The sequence below is a fragment of the Rhynchophorus ferrugineus genome, unplaced genomic scaffold, assembly GCF_030347505.1.
Source record: "Rhynchophorus ferrugineus isolate W39M unplaced genomic scaffold, kcgeb_rfMv2 rfM7, whole genome shotgun sequence".
Classification (NCBI taxonomy): domain Eukaryota; kingdom Metazoa; phylum Arthropoda; class Insecta; order Coleoptera; family Curculionidae; genus Rhynchophorus; species Rhynchophorus ferrugineus.
This window is the reverse complement of record NW_027472586.1, coordinates 2,727,930-2,747,873: the sequence shown is the minus strand read 5'-3', so window position 1 is coordinate 2,747,873 and position 19,944 is coordinate 2,727,930. Positions and strand designations below refer to the sequence as shown.

General features: G+C 31.6%; 1 protein-coding gene across 7 annotated transcripts in view; it reads right to left on the bottom strand.

Moving 5' to 3' along the window:
* Nucleotides 1-17,699, bottom strand: part of LOC143200173 (fibronectin) — a 154,958-nt gene extending 137,259 nt beyond the window's left edge. For all 7 annotated transcript variants that reach the window (XR_013006652.1, XM_076410581.1, XM_076410578.1 and 4 more), the window contains exon 1: nt 17,437-17,699. The gene's annotated coding sequence lies outside the window, so the exon portion shown is untranslated. The remainder of the gene's footprint in view (nt 1-17,436) is intronic.
* Between the last annotated feature and the right edge of the window lie 2,245 nt (nt 17,700-19,944).

Sequence of the window (19,944 nt, the reverse complement as noted above, 5' to 3'; positions counted from 1 at the left end):
CTTTTCGTGGAAACCAAACTTACTTATCTTTTCCTTTAACTGAGTCGGTGTATTTATGAAGAACTAAAATGGCTCCAAAGTCAGTCTTATTATATTTTTGCAGGAGAAGGAATTTCATATATAGCTCAGGAACAAATACATGTGTTTCGTTCAGAGAAAAGGTGTTATATATTGAAGCCGTCGGGTGTTTCAATTTTCTGGGTTTCTCTGTATATATTATCCCTAATGATGTAATACAAATTTATAACAGCAATATCCCGTTATCACTTAAGCACCTGGAATGGAATAGTTTTGACGTTATTTATCACATATGGCCCCCAATAAAATTTAACATACAGTCGTTTAATAGACGTCAAAAGCCGCAGATAATCCCTGAAACGCTTTCATGTAACGACAGACAATAACAAGTCGGTTATAGTTATATTCAGCGTTTTATCTTAAACCGTCTTTACGTTCCTCCAACACTCTCCCGTTCGGTATGCCCCCATAAATCCTCATTAAAGGGGAATGATTCGCCCGCGTGGCTCTTTCCTGTTATGCCGTTTTATTTTTCAAGCTAACTGGAGGAGATATTTCTTCATTCCATTCGGAAATATCTTTAGAGATAGTTTAAGTCTTACATATACGTGGGTAGGCTGAGAAGTTCTTGGTATTACAATGAGATACTTCAATTTTCAGTTAAAAATAGTATATCTCTCGTCTTCAACACAGATATTACCCATAAATAGACTCATTCAAGTTTGGGAGTAGATAGTAGATTGAGGGCGTCGAATTAAAAGAGTAGGGGGTCAGTTTCCCCATAACCCACATGTCATTGTCACACAGAGGTGTTTTCTCTTGTTCAAACAATGCGTCTTGAAGAAAGTTCGGCATCCAGCTGGTCAAAAGGATTAGAGTTCTATTCCGCCATATTTTGTCTGCTTTTTTCAAGGTATTCAATAAACAGGATCCCTTTCGGACTCTAAAGCTAGTCATGATCTCCATAAACGTTGCTGTTTTCTTTCTGACTTGTATTGGTGGACCCATGTCTCAACTCTGGTGGCAAATCCTTATCCAAATTTGTTCAGATACCTATTGAATCTGTCCAAAAATTTGTACGAAAATAATCTGAACTTCAGCAGCTTTAATTCTTTGTGTTCATCAGCTATCACCGTCACCTTCACTCGCCAATCCCCAAAGACGATAGCATGCGCTATTTGATGGCATCCGTCTCGTGATGCCAATTTTTTAAGCGATATCGTAGAGGGTATAGAGTCCCTGCAAACTATTGTCAACTTCCTATAGTTCCTATTTCTTAGGGGATAATTGAATCAAAATGGAAAAATGTATAGCCCGTTATGTTTAAAATCTCTCTTGTCAGGCCAAGAACTTTTTACCTTACCTTTTTATATATACAATAGAATTTTTTTTAATTAATCCCCTATAACGTCAACAATCTGCCCATGGGCAATAAATATTATTATATGCATTTTGTTATATAATATAAGTATTCTGACATGTAGAAGATCACTTCACTAAGTGATCTACTGTACAACTGATAATTTAAATCTTATTCTATAATGACTATTCTATCTTATTCTAGAAATTGTTAAATCTCACTCTATGTGTCTATTAATCAGTTCGTATGGTAGTTTGCGTTTGAGCCAATGAACAACACTGTCATCACGCACATTTAACTGTATGGCGAGTGCATTGGGATCTACTAATAGTCTTTCAGAGTACTTCTCACTAACATTCATTCATTCTCACTTGCACAACTGATAATTTAAATCTTATTCTAGATACTATTCTAACTTATTTTAAGGTCTATCCTAACTTATTCTAATGACTATTCTATCTTATTCTAGAAATTGTTAAATCTCACTCTATGTGTCTATTAATCAGTTCGTATGGTAGTTTGCGTTTGAGCCAATGAACAACACTGTCATCACGCACATTTAACTGTATGGCGAGTGCATTGGGATCTATTAATAGTCTTTCAGAGTACTTCTCACTAACATTCATTCATTCTCACTTCTATGGGGATATCGCGCTGAATCAGTTTGTTGGACACGTAATATGGGGCATTGATGATGACTTGCAGCACTTTATTCTGGAAGCTCTGGAGGATATCTATGTTAGATTTACTAGTAGTACCCCACAGTTCAATACCATAGATCCAAAGTGTGCTTCTAGATCAAACCATAAGGTGCCATTCAGTATAAGTAACACTCGAACAGAATATAAATTTGTAACAAACAAACATCAATTTAGATAATATAACAGTTAATCTTTTGGACCATTTCTGACACTTCAGGAGACTTCAACCTAAGGATAACGATTTACAATACTGATTTTACATATTATTTGAAAAGGTACATATTTTCTGTACATATTATCATTTTCCCCTAAAGGAGAAATCTCAAAAGGACCTTTTTTCTTGTTATCCCAAAGCTATTTCAAATTATATATCGTAAATTGTTTTCTCAAGTTCTGTACCCTCAGGTAATTCAAGCTACATGACAAGGGTAATATTCTTTCATTGTAAATTGAAAACATGATACAACATTATTATGTTATGATAGGGAATATTAAAATATCCTGTGCATATATAGGTGATGAAATAGGTCAATATATTATATTCTTACTTTATAATAACAGATTGAACTGTAATTTATAACATTATTTTACTGAAAACATTAATGGTTCTAACTACTGACTTTTATACGAGATAAAAATACCCTCGTACATTTTTTCGTAAGGATATTTTTTGCAACAAACTAGAGTTTCTTCAGAAGTAATTTGTTGGAGGCTCCTAATACCGTACGAAAAAGTTTGCATCCTTGAATGTTGGCTGCCAAGGCAACAAACGCTATCAGTTTTTGCACCGCTTGCTTTAGACGAGGCTCTATGTTTTTGAGTAAATAATTTTAAGGAAATATGGGACTGATGGTTTACAAGAACCATTAAGGTAATTAATATCCTCTTTTATTTTATACTGTAAAGAAAATAACTACAAAGCAAGTATAAAGAAAAATAAATAAACAATATTTGTCTTACAAACGAGTAATATTGTTATCTGCTTGCATATATCTTGAGCAAAAATATATAATATTATATAAATATTATTTCAAGTAACTGTTAAACAACTTAACCTAACTTAAATTCTCTTGCTGCCTAGTTTGAAGAACTATGATAGTGAAGCCCATCAAATATGTTTAGGAACCTTTGGTGAACTGAGGATTTTGATATCCACGATAGAAGAACAAAGAACAGCTTAGCAGATGATCAATATCTGCTGTTCATATGCTATGATAAAGATTCATAAAGAGAAATAATGGATACAAAACGGAGGCAACAAAGAATTCAATTTGATTTATTAATATATAACGCAAAATCTGTAGGTAACTTCAATAACTTTTCTAAATTATTCCAACACTAGCTACTTAAGTCGGTTGATTTGTCTGCCTAAACGTTTCTTAAACAATAAATTTAACTCAATAAATGGAAAATTAATTAACTTGTTCTTATAGTAAAATGACTATAAAAACAACTTGTTTTATATTGATATGACTGCGATGGATTAACTCGAATTTTAAGGCACATGTACACAATATGTTATGTTGTTTTGAATAACCAGGACTTTTTATATCTCCCAAAGGTGTGCCGTGCTTATTGATTAAATACTTTACTTTACTTCTCAGTTATGGCTAAAATAATGATTCAGACATAATATTGAACATAAAACAATATTCGTTCTGTTTATTATGATGCTTTTTTATACTTATGTTTTTATGCCTTTATATCGTTTACGAATTTTGCGCAATTTTGTTTATAAAAATTCTATTTTAACGCAACATACAACATTGCGAATGTGGCTGAAAACAAACAAAAAGTAAAAATAGCTGCCTGATTTATTTCGTTAAATTAAAATACACAGTGTTAAAATAAATTCATCCTTGATCGCAAACGAAACAAAAAACTGTCTATGTGTTCAGGTATCTTGGATGCATTGTATAAATTGTGTAGAGACATCGCAAGCCTCGGAAATTTTGAACTCTATGAAAGTTTATAGCTTGATTGGGAGTTTCTACTGCTTGCTTGTTAAAGTTATTGTAGAGATGGTTGGAAGACCTTTTCGCAGTTGGCCTTGGCAAAATAACGTAATGCAAGCGGATTGAGATAATACGTCATATAACAGATCAATTGAAAAGTTCCCGGCTTACCGGTAGTAAATCAATTTTTTTTGACAAAATTAGTTTCCTTTATTCAACATAATTCCCTTCAAGGGTGATAGCGGCCCTCCAACTTTTCGATAAAATTTTTGTAGTACGATTTGTCCTTTGCTTCAAAATAGGCCTCAGTTTCGACGATCACCTCTCCATTCGACAAAAATGTCTTCACGGCGAGCATTCTTTTGAGATCTGAGAACAGGAAATAGTCACTGGAGGCCAGATCTGGTGGCGGAGAATACGGTGGATGAGGAAGCAATTCGAAGTCCAATTCATGGATTTTTGCGATCGTTTACACTGACTTGTGACAGGGTGCATTGTCTTGGTGAAGCAGCCCTTTCTTTTTCTACAAATGCGACCGTATTTAGGCGATTTCGTCCTTCAAACGGTTCAGTAACGCTGTTGATTATTCCATGCGCATTCCAAAGTAGCCACGCCAAAACCTAGTAGCGCCATCTATGTGTCAGGCCGGGGACTTTTCAATTGACTTGTTATTTTGATTTTAACTCAATTATGTTTACCCTCGTTTATAAGAGTAGAAGAATTTCATTGAAACAAAGCACTATCTCACATACTAAGTGATACCTACTAATCAAAAATAAAATATTAAATAAACAAATAACAGTGGCTTATGACAAAACAACAAATAACCTCTTAAATTTAAATATATTTTAATTCTATAGTATATGTAGTTTGGTATCTACCTTTTTTATTTATTTTTTATTTTTTAATTTACTCATATTTCAAATGTTACCTAGTATATGTGTTATATGGCTTGAACCTATCACCTGCTTTATTCCAACTACAATTTCATCTCAATAAAATTGAGAAATAGTTTAACCAATGGAGAATGAAAGTAAACCAAGACAAATCCACTCATTTTACTCACACTTTGAGAAGAGAAAATACATTTTTACGTTGGTAAAATTATACAAACGTAAACAGTCAATAATCGTAACGTAAAACGTACTTGGGCCTCTACTTACACCGAAGGTTAACTTGGCAGAAACACTGGACTAAGTGTATACAACTTGACAGCAGACCCTAGTGTGAACTGTTTAATAAGTCGCCACTACTATCTAACCAAAGAGAGAAAAATAGTGGTATGGGATGGTGACGGAAAATGGTGAAATGGGAGCCTGAGTAAGCAGCACCAACGTAAAAATGTTGGCAAAGTTCCAAAGCAAAGCTTTAAGGAACCATTTCAATATTCAGACATCAGCAAAAAGTATATGTATCTGCAGTAAAGTAGGAAATACAGTGGCTTATTGTTTTGAAATATATTTTTATGAAGAGTAATAAAGAAGCGGAAAAAGAAGCTAATCACAACATACTCAACTACATTTTATGTCTACTTCACAATATATACCAAATTAACTCAAATCATGTTAAATTTTACTTTCAGAAATGTTGTATTACAATGTTAAGATATTTTTTAAGTTTAAGGCCCAAATACCTATTTATAACGGGATGAGGTTACCTTTCACACTACGTTGACACTACTACGTTCTACGTTGAGTGACCTTCACTAAGTCTGTACTTGTTCCCTCGTGATTTTTCATAAGAATATTTATAATAGAATACATCTGGATAACGATGTCTTAAACAGCATTCCATGTAGTCGACTTAACACAAACCATTCGTCAAGAAATAAGAGACATATATATGCAGAGCCGACTCTGACCAGCAGAGCTACACCATTTTCCTTTCGACGAAATTTTAAAATTAAAATGGTACCCTTTTAACATCAAATACGCATATTTATGAGAACTTTTTATGAATATATTTGGGATGAATATATATATTTGTGATATTTTGGATATGAATTATTTAGTTGCATACAAAAAGTGAAAGAGCATGGGTATGCGATACTTAGCCATGTAGGTATCTCAGAGAAATCATCATCCACTTCATATAATCCTACCAAATTATAGTTATACGGGTTTCCGTTCAAAGGTTTATCCAGAATATCTCTTTCATTAGGCGTTGGAATAAATTTGTGACATATTTTTCATAAAAAAATGTTTATTTAAGAATACTATACATCCCACATTTTATGATACCCTGGAATTTAAATAAAATTCGAAAAAATCGCTTAAGGTAAAGTAACATTTCTGACAAACTAAATGAAGATAATTGTCGGTAAAACAGAATGAAACATTAAAACAAAAACTTAAAATTAAAGACGCCTTAATTCATGTCGTCGCTTTTTAACAAGAGGACAAAAAATCTCCAGAATATCTTGAGGGGAACGATGAATTAAAGAAGATTAGGATAAATAGTCAACCCTATAATTTCGGAATAATAAAATGGGTCTACAAAATATTGTCTAGGATCAAAATTACTTATAATTAACTGTATTTGTCTTTTTCATAGTGTAGAAATATGGTTACTGTAAATTATTAAGGTTTATTTTTTGAGAATGATGAACATTTTCGTTACAGGGACGTTAAAAAAATCTTCACAGCATTAACAAGATATTACGAATGTTCAGACTAGAAAATCGTAACTGTCTAATGATTTATGGCCCAAGAAGTTTACCAATCACCACTACATATTCAGAGTTAGTTCTGGAAAACTTCAACATGAATTAATACGAATTATTTTTGACACAATATCATATTTTTACATTAAAATATATATTTTGTTTCAAACTGAATTCATATAAATTGTATTCCAATGCAAAGGTATATCTATTCACAAGTTGAACAAATATACTTTAGTAGAAGTTAGAACTAACCAATTTAGAATTGCATTGTTAATATAGAAACTATTTATAGTGAATTATGCGAAAGCAATGAAAGAAGACATTGAACTTAACCATCAATTTTTTAAATTAATTTCAATATTCCATCAATCCATTTAATACTTTACTTAAAACTGATCTCATACTAGTTTTGATAATAAAATTCATTATGAAAGGTTCTGCCTAAAGTTAATTACTCGAGAACAACAGCAGTCAGATTCTGAGAAAATACAATATAGCTTGCTATCATAGTTTATTATTAAAAGATATTAAAATCAGCAAAATCCGTAGGGAGTTCAGGCAGCAAATTCTGCAGTTAGTTTAACTTTGTGTTTTGTACATTGTAATTATAAATTAATTACCTGACATTAGCAAATGGTGTACCGGATGTGTAAAACCAGTACCGGTATAAAAGGAATAAAATTCGCTTTGATTTATTATATCAAAATTATCAAAAGGTTGTTTCAGAAGGGCCACATTGATACAAGCTCTGTGTCTTATAAAATGTGTGATTATGGATAAAAATTTTCTGTATACATTTTTATACATTTTCATATATATATATATATATATATATATATATATATATATATATATATATATATATATATTTCTGTTTGTATATATAAATATATAAAGGGATAAAATTGTTGTTAGAGCTAGACGCCCTGAAAGTTTGAAGGTACGTGATTATAAGCTTCACTTAATGAATACTCGTCATAGATACAATAAGAGTTAGCTCTATAAATGCTCTTCTATATAACTTAATATATTAGGCCTTAATTAAATTAGTCCCAACGGTTTTTTTTTTAATTTAAAGTATTTTCCATGGATAGCAGCCAATTTTCCATAATCTATCTCGAAAGAGCGATATATTTTTTGAGTTTGCAACCTATGGTCGAACGTTGTCATGCTGAAGAATAGTATTGTTGTAGCTTAGCAGTTCCTGTTGCTTTTTCAAATAGCTGCTTCAAATTTCTTTGTTATTGCAAATAAAATGTTGAATAAATGGTTAGGACAGTTTTGGACAGCTCAAGATTAACAGTTTTGAAATATGTCACTCTACCATATTGAAAGCGCAATAACTTTTGAATCAGTAAACTAATAACACTACTTTTACATCTCGAACATTCTACTCACCATAGACTTTAGAACTCTCTATAAGACTTTATTGAATAGGTATTACTAGAGATATGAGACCTTAAATTCAGGTCAATTGAAAACTCCTCGCCCTGACACATAGATGACGCTACTAAAAAGATGTAAAAGATGCGTGTATAAATTTGACAGCTGTCGGATCATTAGTTTGTGAATTATAACATTTTGAGTGAGCAGCTTTTGTTAATGTGAAAAAAATTGATAAGAAATTTCACGTGTGGATAAAATATTGATTTTTGAAGGGACAATGCCCCAGGAAAATCAACCATCAAGGATTGGTATGCTACGTTTAGACTTGGTGAAATGAGCTCCGAAGACGGTGAACGCAGTGGACAAATAAAAATATTTAAAAAATCCACAGAATGATTTTGAGTGACCATAAATTGAAACTGAATAAAATAACAGACACTCTAAAGATATCAACTGAACGTGTACATCATATCATTCACGAATATTTTGGTATGAGAAAGCTCTGTGCAAAGTGCGTGTCGCGCGAGCTCACTTTTGACCAAAAACAACGACGAGTTGATGATTCGGAGCAGTATTTGAAGCAGATTAAATGATCAAGCATAATAAACCCGAGTTTTTGCGTCGATACGAGACAATAGATGAAACATGGCTCTATCATGTCACTCCAAAGTGCAATTGACAGCGATCCGACTGGACTGCACACGATGAACCCGCTCCAAATCGTGGGAAAACGCAACAGTCAACTGGCAAGATTATGGCGTCTGTATTTTGGGATACGCATAGAATAAATTTCATTGCCTACCTTGGAAAAGGAAAGACCAACAGCGATCGTTTGAAAAACGAAATGGCCGCATTTGAAGAAAACGAAAGTGCTGCTGCACCAAAACAATGTACCGTGTCAAAAATCCATGAATTGGACTTCAAATTGCTTCCTCATGCACCGTATTCTCCGGATCTGGCCCCCAGCGACTACTTCCTGTCCTCAGATCTCAAAAAAATGCTCGCTGGGAAGACATTTTCTTCCAATGAAGAGGTGATCACCTAAACTGACACCTGTTTTGAAGCAAAGTTTTGTTTACTATATTATATATTATATATATATATATATATATATATATATATATATATATATATATATATATATATATATATATATATAAAGAGAGAGAGAGAGAGAACATATTTTATTTTTTAGTAATGCTCTCACAAAGGTCCCCTTTTTGCCTCCGAATCGAAGTTAAATATTTATCAAGAACAGTCTACTTTCATAAAATATAATTCACCCTCCATTTACATAAAAGGAGAAATTATTTTTATGTCTTTTAGTAGACTGGGTTAGAGTAAATTACAGAGTAAGGGACATATTCTAAAAAAATATTTGTATTGTAAAATGAGGATGTAACGATTGATACAAACTATTCATAAATATAAACGGAATTTATGCATATGTAGGTTAACATATACCCTACAATTTTTTTAAATAATAAAATATTGAGTTAATTGATCTCTTCAAAATATCGAATTAGATATAAGATTAATTAAGAACGTAAAAAGGAAAACTTGACGAAGCTATTCAAGCACGAATATCAAAGGGCTCAACAGGGCTGCTCCTTTCTTTTGTTAGAATTTGTTCTTTGGTCACGTCAACGGCTGACACGTAAAACAATGAGGGTGCTGTCGAACTTAAAAGAATGCTTCTATAACCGCAGGTGTAAAACTAGTATTCCCGTACTTTATTGTTTGTTGAATGTTTCGTACGTTTTCAGCCTTTGACAATTTTCAAAGGAAGTCACTACAACATGTCAACATGTTTCTTTTCTATTCTAACTTTTGATATATAAAGTTTATTAAAACATAACATTAATTTTATATGTATAGTCTATTCAAATTTTATTTGTACATACGTTATCGAGATGTTTAATATATTGCCTGTCGCAATCTGTATATTCGTTTTAGAATCAGACAATATTTCCCTTCTCATTTTATTCTTGCTAAAAAGAGACACAGTGCCGTCTAATTAGTTCGATCACGTAAACGAATGAGCCTGTCAATGTCGTCCGGTTGTCAGACGTATGCAAAATTCTAGAAAGCAATAGTGATAAGAGGTTAGAACTCTAACCTATAAACTATTGTGTCTGTATAATTAATTGTAGTTTTTAGATGTACCATAGTGTTAAAATAAATTATATTTAATAACATTTTTGTTCAATTATTTCATTTAGATTAGAATTTTGTTGTACGCTAAAGCCAAACTGAACTAAAACTCAGAGTTGATGCTCCAACATTACGACGTTTTATGTCACAAAGCTAAACGATGTGTGTACAAAATAACTTTGAAGATACTCTAGAAGTATACGAAGCTAACGTATATATATACTACCAATTTAAAATTCCATCATCATCCAACTCACAGATGTTAATCATATATCGCTCAAAACTAATTCTTTAATTTCTTTGTTGGATTTGAAGAAATATATTGTCGTCTTCAGACAGCTTCAAAATTGGTAAATCAACTATTTCCAAATATCTACATGCGATGTAGATGTAGAAAGATAAAAAATTAGTAGAAATAGCTACTGTATAGTTTGACTGACAGTAACATTTCAAACATAGTGGCAAAATTTCATTAATTGCCATGGAAAAAACAACAGTTTTCTGTGGCATTACATCAGACAAATATTCCTTCTCAATTTATTCTAGCTAAAAAGAGATGCAATGTTGTCTCATAAGTTCGAACATGTAACTCGTCTCAGCTTATAAAATACGTCTAATTTTCTCAAAAGAACTTGGTCTAGAAAGCATCCATAAAACCTTCATTTCGATGTAAGGGATGTAGAAGGTAGTACTGCTCTTAATATAGGAAAAAGGCTTAAAATGTTAATACACCTTTTCTCAAATTATTTTGGTTACGTATCGGTAAAAGGATTTCACATAATTTCATCACTAAACCAAACAAGGAAATTCAAACAACAAAAAAATCATTATTGACGTTTTTTATTAATTCTAATTCAGAATAACCAACTAAATTCTACTCAATATATTGATCAAAATTACTGTCTTTATTTGACCTATATCCTGAAACTTATTTTATTAAACATATTTTATCGAGTACGAAACACGCAACAATGAAAAAATTATCAATTATATTTTGTCAAGTGGTTTCATTGATTACCACAAATAAAATAATTCTATTCTAATAACAAACCAGGCAATGACTAACCATCGGGAGCATTTTCAAGTTGTTGATTACAGTCACACCAGATCTAAAACTGAGCAGAATACTTAAAACATTCACGGGATATCAGATAAGGCCCTATCTATTTTAAGGCAGTCTCGATTACCCAATTAAAGCCTCCATTCCTATCGGATTTCCCTAAAAGTTCGCCCATAAAAACTTAATTGGGAACCTTTCGAATTCAATAGAAACTTTTCCTCGACAAAGAGGTGACGTGAAAGAATAAGCACAGAAATAATTACGTGTTTGTTCGATTTGCGAAAGGATGATACGTCAAATTCCCTCTATATTAATAAAATATCACTTTACTGTGATGTATGGTAGCTATTATGTTTTTAAATAATTTCTTCAGCTTTTGTATTTCTTCAACTTTGTTTCTTCTATATTTCCTTGAACAACATATAAAGGCCCTTTTGAAGTAGCTATCTATTAAATTTATAAAATCGCTAAAAAGGACGTTTTCGAAAAATTTTTTCGTGTTTAGGGAATAGGCCGATATTCAGACACTAAATCAGGTAAATATGATGGTTGTGGTATGAAATGAGCTAAATATTTGATCAAAAACAGTTAAATAACCAATGATACTAGATTTATTGTCTTTGAGCCATCATCAAGCTTCAGCTTCATGATGCTATATTATAAATACTATTTATAAATAGAAGTTGGCACAATTTCCATTTACATAGTTACTGATATTGGGGACTTTTTCCATTTTTAAGTTCCTTGTCGTCATTTCTGTTCTAATAAACGCAGATTAATGAAAACTACACAGATTATAACGGATTTGAGCTAAATCGAATGTTTATACCCTGATTTTTAAATAAATTTACTACTAAAGTATGTAATGAAATTTGTGCTTTCTAAAACTGAGGTAATTTCTGTTAATTGTTAGGATACGTGACATCTTAAAAACTAACAAATCTAAGATCAATTAGCATGGATTTTCATCTATTTCACCTCAAAAAATAAAACTCTCAATATTTTGAGAGTTTATCATTATCTGTATGGTAAACAATTGTAGTTTTTCAGTTTTTTTGCTGTTATTTTCGTTCAAATAACGACAAGTCAGACAATACAGATATTATAGAGAATTTTGAGCTGAGTCGACTGGTAGAAATATAGTTTTTGTACAATACTTACTTTCCAAGATATACAAAGAAATCTATGTTTTCAAAAAATGAGTTGATTTATGTTTATGTCTTGTATCTTTAAAACTATTATATCTAAGGTGATATAATACAGATATTCGTTTATATCACCCCAAAATACATGTATTTTAGAAGTTTTATCTTTATCTGAGAGGTGAAAATTTTTACCACTTTTTCCATATATATAGTCGTGAAAATTGGCGATTTTTGCCATTTTCAGATTTTTTGCTCTCATTTTCGTCCAATTAACGGCAAGTTAACAAAAATTACAGATGTTATAGAAAATTTTGAGCTGAATCGTTCGGTAGAAGTATACATTTTGTACAACCTTTGGTTTTTAAGATATACAAAGAAATCTATGTTTTTAAAGACTGAGTTGATTTCTGTTTATGCCATGTATCGTAAAAACTATCACATCTAAGGAGATTTCACATAGATATTCGTTTATTTCACCATAAAATACATATATTTTGAGACTTATATCTTCATCTGAGAGATAAATATTTTTAACCATTTTTCCATGTATATAGTCGTGAAAATTGGCGATTTTTTGCCATTTTCAGTTTTTTTTCTGTCATTTTCGTTCAAATAACGACAAGTTAATAAACATTACGTGTATTATAGAGAATGTTATACTAAACAGAATGGTGAAAATATAGATTTTATGCAACCTTTAGTTTCTGAGATATACAAACAAATCTATATTTTCAAAAACTCAGTTGATTTCTGTTTATGCCATGTATCTTAAAAACAATCACATCTAAGATGATTTAACATAGATGTTTGTTTATTTCTCCATTAAATATATATATTTTGATGGTTTTATCTTCATCTGAGAGATGCACATTTTTAATAAATTTTCCATGTATATAGTCGTGAAAATTGGCGATTTTTTGCCATTTTCAGCTTTTTGCTGTCATTTTAGTTCAAATAACAACTGGTTAATAAATATTACAGATGTTATAGAGAATTTTGTGCTGAATCCAACGGTAAAAATATGAATATTTTACAGCCTTTATTTTCTAAGATATACAAAGAAATCACTCATTTCAAAAACTGAGGTAATTTCTCTTTATGCCATTTATCTTAAAAACTATCACATCTAAGATGATTTAACATGGGTATTCATTTATTTCACCCTAAAATGCATATTTATTGAAGATTTTATCTTTATCTGAGAGGTAAACATTTTTGCCAATTTTTCCATGTATATAGTGATGAAAATTTGTGATTTTTTGGCAGTTTCAATTTTTTTCTCTCATTTATGTTTCTACAATGTCAAGTTAAAGAAAATTACAGATGTTTTAGGAGAACCTAGCGGTAGTATTCTGATTATTGTATCATTTAGTTTCCAGGATATGCAATAAAAATTATTAAAATGAGTTAATATCTGTTTGGGTTCCATGTTCATCTAAACCAATCCAATAAAGACTAGTAGATAACTATACAAAGATATTTAGTAAAAGAGTTTACTAACATATTCATAAATACCTAAAAGTCAAAATTCAATAGATTAAAGAACTAGTAAGAAAAACTAAATTTGAGCGAATCTCATTTCGATATAGCCTTTAAAAAGATGTTGTTCAACTAAAACATGCCTAATTAAATAGAGAAAATGGCATTCTTCCAGATATGCGATTTTCTCAATAGATATCAGTAATGGAATAATCAGTGACACCACAGAAAATATAATAACTAACACAACTTTATATAAATTGCTCTACAATAATAACGATAATCAATAAATTTAATCAAAACAGCTCGCCAGAACAATCACTTAGCTAGCATTGAAATTCATCTAATGTCACATGAATCGATTCCCGGTCACTGTATATTGTTCTTTTATGTACGGACAAGAACATTTCCCCATTGAATGAGCGTCCCCTCTAAATAGAGCTGTTCGAACACGGGACCAGTCATCCTATTCATGTCGAGAAGGAATTACTTCTTGAAAGCCTTTCGAATGTGAGTATATTTATAGCTCAAGCAGGTACATACATTAGATTTGAATAATTCAGACTTCAATCAACGAAAATGGGAGTTGTATCTCTGTATATAACGTTTATTTATTTTTTCAACAAATATACTACAAAGCGTAAAAAAGTATATAAATATATAAAAAATTCAAAATTAAAAAAGTGTTTAATATATTTAGGCAGCAACTTTCTCCAAATCAAACAACATAAGTAATGAATACCATGAATAGCGCCTATATACACTGAAGATCTCACCACTATACAGAAAAATGTTATCTTGCGTAAAGAAAAGTGAAGAGCATCGAAAGAGTTGTTCATATTGAGTCATTCGTAATTTTCTCTCTTAGTACTGCAATAGTATGATCAAACTGACAATGCAATACTGCTTATTAGACAACTACCAAGTTTTCTGAGTAAAAAAAGATTTATGTTCAAATTTTTAACTAATTCAATATATGTTCAACATGGTTATAACATTTTAATATAATGGAGTAATAGAGTCCACAAATAGTCACCGTCAATATAGAGGAAACTAATATACCACTATAAAAATATATTTAAGCAATAAATTCCTCATTTAGAGAAAACTTAGGCCGAAACATATCTCTAAACTTACCGTTACAAACTGAAATTGACATAGAAATAGCAGCAATAAACATTACAAAAAATATACAGGAGACAGCATATTCCGCGACTGCTAACAATGAAACATTTCCAAGAAAAATACACATATATCATGTACAATACAGAAAAAGGAAAGTTACGACGAAATTGGCAACAGCAAAGGACTGAAGAGAATAAAAGAAAATTTAATACGGAAATAAAAATGCTGAAAGAACTAATTCAAAATGAACAAAACCAAGGCATTCAAGTGCATCCCAATGCACTCGCTAATCAGCTAACTATGTGACGTGATTATGAAGTGCATAGACTAAAACGTTTAACACCACCTGATGTGATTACTGGACATATGTAGACTTTAGAATAAGCTTTAGAATAATACTAATTAATTAAGATAATATTTTATACCAAAGATAGCTTAATGAAGTGATTTTCTGCACGCCATGTAAATATAATATAGACATAAGAAATACCTATTGCCAATAGGGCAGATTGTGGAATCACAAAGAGTAAAAAAAATAAATAAATATGCAATCTTACCGACTACATTAATACTTTAGGAATATTTTCTGGACTAACTCTAGTTATACTAAGAGCGGACGTTAGTTTTTCAGGTACAAAATTGCCTCTATTATTACTAAGCATTATTTAAATAGTAGCTTTCCAAAGCTTCACTATTCGTTCCAATTTATCTTCCAACACTAACTACTCTATTAGCTTTGAAAGGTCCTCGTTCAGTTCCTTGAGCTTTTATGTAATATTCCCTTTCACTCCGCTAATTCCTTTGTTTCCTGATTGGTGATCCTGTCGGGGCTAGAGCCCCTTCAGTTTCTTGTCGGTTATTTTAAGATCATATAGAAGTATCTATAATTTATTTCATTAATTTTGGAATATGGTTTCATGTATCCTGGTTATAATTTCATTTTAAAAAGGCATTCGTTTAGAAAGATTCGTAAAATATATTAACAACAGAATATATATATATATATATATATATATATATATATATATATATATATATATATATATATATATATATATATATATATATATATATATATACAGAATATCAGGAACTGAAATCTATTGTAATGTTATCGAAAGGAACTTGACATTTATATGAGCCTCAAGTTGGTGCTAATTTAAATTAAATACGAGAAAAGCTATATTCAGCAACAGCTGCGAAGCATTGGTGGCTTAAAAAATGCGCAACAGTGAAAATATTAAAATAAATAAACTGGTATTGACTAAAATACAAAAAAACTAGATATAACAGAAATCTAAAAAATGCCCTATGGACGAATGAGTTGAAATTTCAGGCTTTGGAAACGAATGGACGTGTTTTTGTTGTCAAATGGGCTTCAGAAGGTGGTGGTGGTAGCACGATGGTTTGAGGATATTTTGGTAATAATAATATGATTAAAATTGATGGAAAACTGAATAATGTAGACGAATCCGAAGATGCGTTTGCTTCTGAAGTAAATTTAATTGGACGAAGTGTAATTTTTCAATAATACAGTCACCCTAGCCATCTATCAACATTATATATGCTAGAGCAAAAAAAAAACAAAGAAATTTAGCAAATAATGAAATGATCATCAGTATCTCTATGCCCCTAGTTAGAAATAAGGATGACCATTTTGACGAGGCTAAAATTTAAGGTTTGGTTAAGATGATGATTAAGATTTGTGTGTAATAAATCATAAATAATGTGTTTTCTTGTTGTTTTGTTAATTACCTTATTGTTTCCTTTATTATATTATTTATTTTTAATGTAAAAGGACCACTTAGCTAGCCACAAAACTTGTCAAGGTTCGAATTCTGTTTGATAAAAGCCATTCATTCGATCGACTGACGGTCGTTATATATCGGATTTCGATGGCAACCTACCTCTGACCTATACTACCTCATTTAGAACAGAACCGACTTCCGATACTATCGAATAGTCCTGGCAAAGGTCATTTGTTACTAAAAATATAAATATCCCAAACATACTTTCATTTTGTAAATGGGCCGGCACGCACGTTTCATTCCATTTTGCCTAATTATTGCGGTGTTAATTAGTGGCTTCGGATATCTGATTATTAGTAATGTTGAGTACAGAGACTTACCATGGAGTTTTGCTACAGTTTCCTGCTGAGTATCATGGTAAATTTCACACAGCAATGACTTGATGTTGAAAAAAGAACGTTCACTGTTAAAAACTACATAAATAAAGATTGAAACTGACTGAAATCGTGTCAGGGCTTATTGTTTCTTAGTGATTTCGAAGGCAAACAGTCAAGACAGAATCACCATCAGAGAATGTGAATGGTGTTAATTAGCAGCTTCGAATATTTGGCTATTAGTAATGTGGTGTGCAGAGACTTACCAGGGGGTTCTGCTACAATTTCCTGTTGAATATTGTGGTAATATACACACAACAATGACTTAATGCAGAAAAAGAACGTTCACTGTCAAAAACTACATAAATAAAGACTGAAACCGATCGAAATGGTCTCAGGGCTCACTGATTCGTACTGATGGCGAGGGCGAATCAAACGAACAACAAACAACTTTTACGGATTAGCGCGCTTCGGTATTTCTACCGGCTGCAGTCCGAACGCTTCACGCATCGAAGGCTACGAGTTGACTGAGCGAATTTGACGAAGCGACGTCGGATGACGCCGACGCGGTGCATCGCGACGTCAGGTCGGGATTCCTCCGTCCGAAAGTTGAGCTCGTCTGATTATGAGCGCGTCGGGCTTCGACATGTTCGACGGGGAACCGATATCACAATTTCTGGCCGAAATCCTGAAACTTCCAGTATCATACAATAATATTATTTTATTAATAATTACAGGAGGTCCAAAAAGACGCAGCAAGAAACATTTTAAGTTTTCTTATTATTATTTAATTATTACATTGTTACTAGTCGTTTCCGACTAACCTACAATTTGTCTTTATGATAACTTAAATCTAGGTATATAACTAGGAGGACCCATCGGCCCTATCTCAGTATCTGGTGAAATAATGTTTATACATGTCACTGCTGTATTTTTTATTAAATGCACCTCACTACACAACACTATACAAGATCAGATGGTTTGATTCTTGTGACTCTGCTCTGGTGGTATCCAACAGTTGCGATACTTCAATATTCTCATGACAATATAGTTTTTTCTCATGCCCCTTTGCAATTCTCTTGATTTTTTGACTGACTGTGACAATACTTCTCAGGGCTTTGTTCTGAAAGGTTTGTATTTTGTTTGTGATACTCTTTGCAGAACTTCCCCATAGTTCAACTCCGTATGTCCATATATGTTTCAATATTTGCCTATATAATGGTAATTTATTATGTACTGTTCCAGTTGTTTTCTTTTCTTTTTTGTATGTTCCTTTCAGCGACTGATAGTATTATTTAAGGTTATTGATATTTGTACGGTCTGATTGTAGGCGAACTGCACATGCACATATTTATTTTCGTTCCAATTATTTATATTGTCACTTGCCTGTTGTAATTTTTATGCAGCCTCTACACTATTGCGGTAAATTATATGAAATAATATCTACCAATATCAATAGCACCAACACTAGTCAAAAAATGATGATTCTATTGTTTTTATGGATAATAAACATTTATATAGAAATCCAGAAATAGATTTAAGTCGCAATTGCCACCTCTCATTGTACATAACAATTATCTGAAAGAACGTCGTTTAAATGCAATGTTTTATAGAGGTTTTCCTTCTTCTCTTCGCGATTATACATTAAAATATGTATCAGAATATGAAATTACGGAGACGCTATAACGAAATGAGAGGGAAAATCGTAATAAACGAGTGCAATGTGCCGTAGGCTGATGAGTTTGAAACTGTGTTTTTATTCTGTCACGAGCACTAAATGAAATATGTTGGAATATAACGGCGACAGAGGGAAAGCACCTCCTCCCTTATAGCATTTAATCAAGCATATATTTTGCCGGTATTTTTCCGTCCTTTGTTTCGGCATTTTCATTTCGGTAAATTAAACCATAGAAGTTTAAAAATAATGGATTCGGCAATGTTGTTCAAAGAGATTTTTTTCATATCAGAAACCACGTCATCAAAATGTATGGCCCAATGTATAAAATAATGAGACTAAATCTTTACCAAATACAACTTATTTGAACATTATAGTACACCTAATGCATATATTATTGAAGGACTAGCTACTGTAGAATTAAACAGCCACAATAGTTTGTAGGTTGGGGTTGTTTTATTATATTTACATTAAACTCTTTTCCACGCTACTTATGAAACAGAGTTCTAGGCGCGTTTTTTATAAAGTGTACCTTCTGGAGGCCTTATCCACCTAATTAACAATTTTATATCCAAATAACGTAATTTATTTTCATTGCCGAGTATATTAACCTTTTTTCCTTTTAGTTCTTGTTTCCTCCTTTGCTGTGTTTCCTTGTCAAGTCGTTTTAAAATCAATGTATTTTTACTTATTTCCTTTTGTTGTTATATGTGTATATTTTTCTTGCAAAATTCTACTAATTTCTTCTATATCTTCTGACGTAATCACCATTACCTCTAATATATTTGTCACATCATCTATAAAGGATTTAGTATCCCTTTTTTATTATATATTACAATCAAATGCTCGTGTAAATTCTGAACAGTTGCACACATATCTAGGCACATATATGTTACAATCACTAAAGAATCATTGTTGAAATCAATTACCAAATTGTTAATTTATAATCTATCAAACTAAAAAACAAGTATAACACTCAGTGACAATATTTTTCTGTCATCTTAACTACAGTTAATTATTTTCAGACCTATTTTTAAAAATAATAAATTAGATAAAACACAAACATTTATTTCTCCCCAAAGAGCTGCCTACGTCTAAG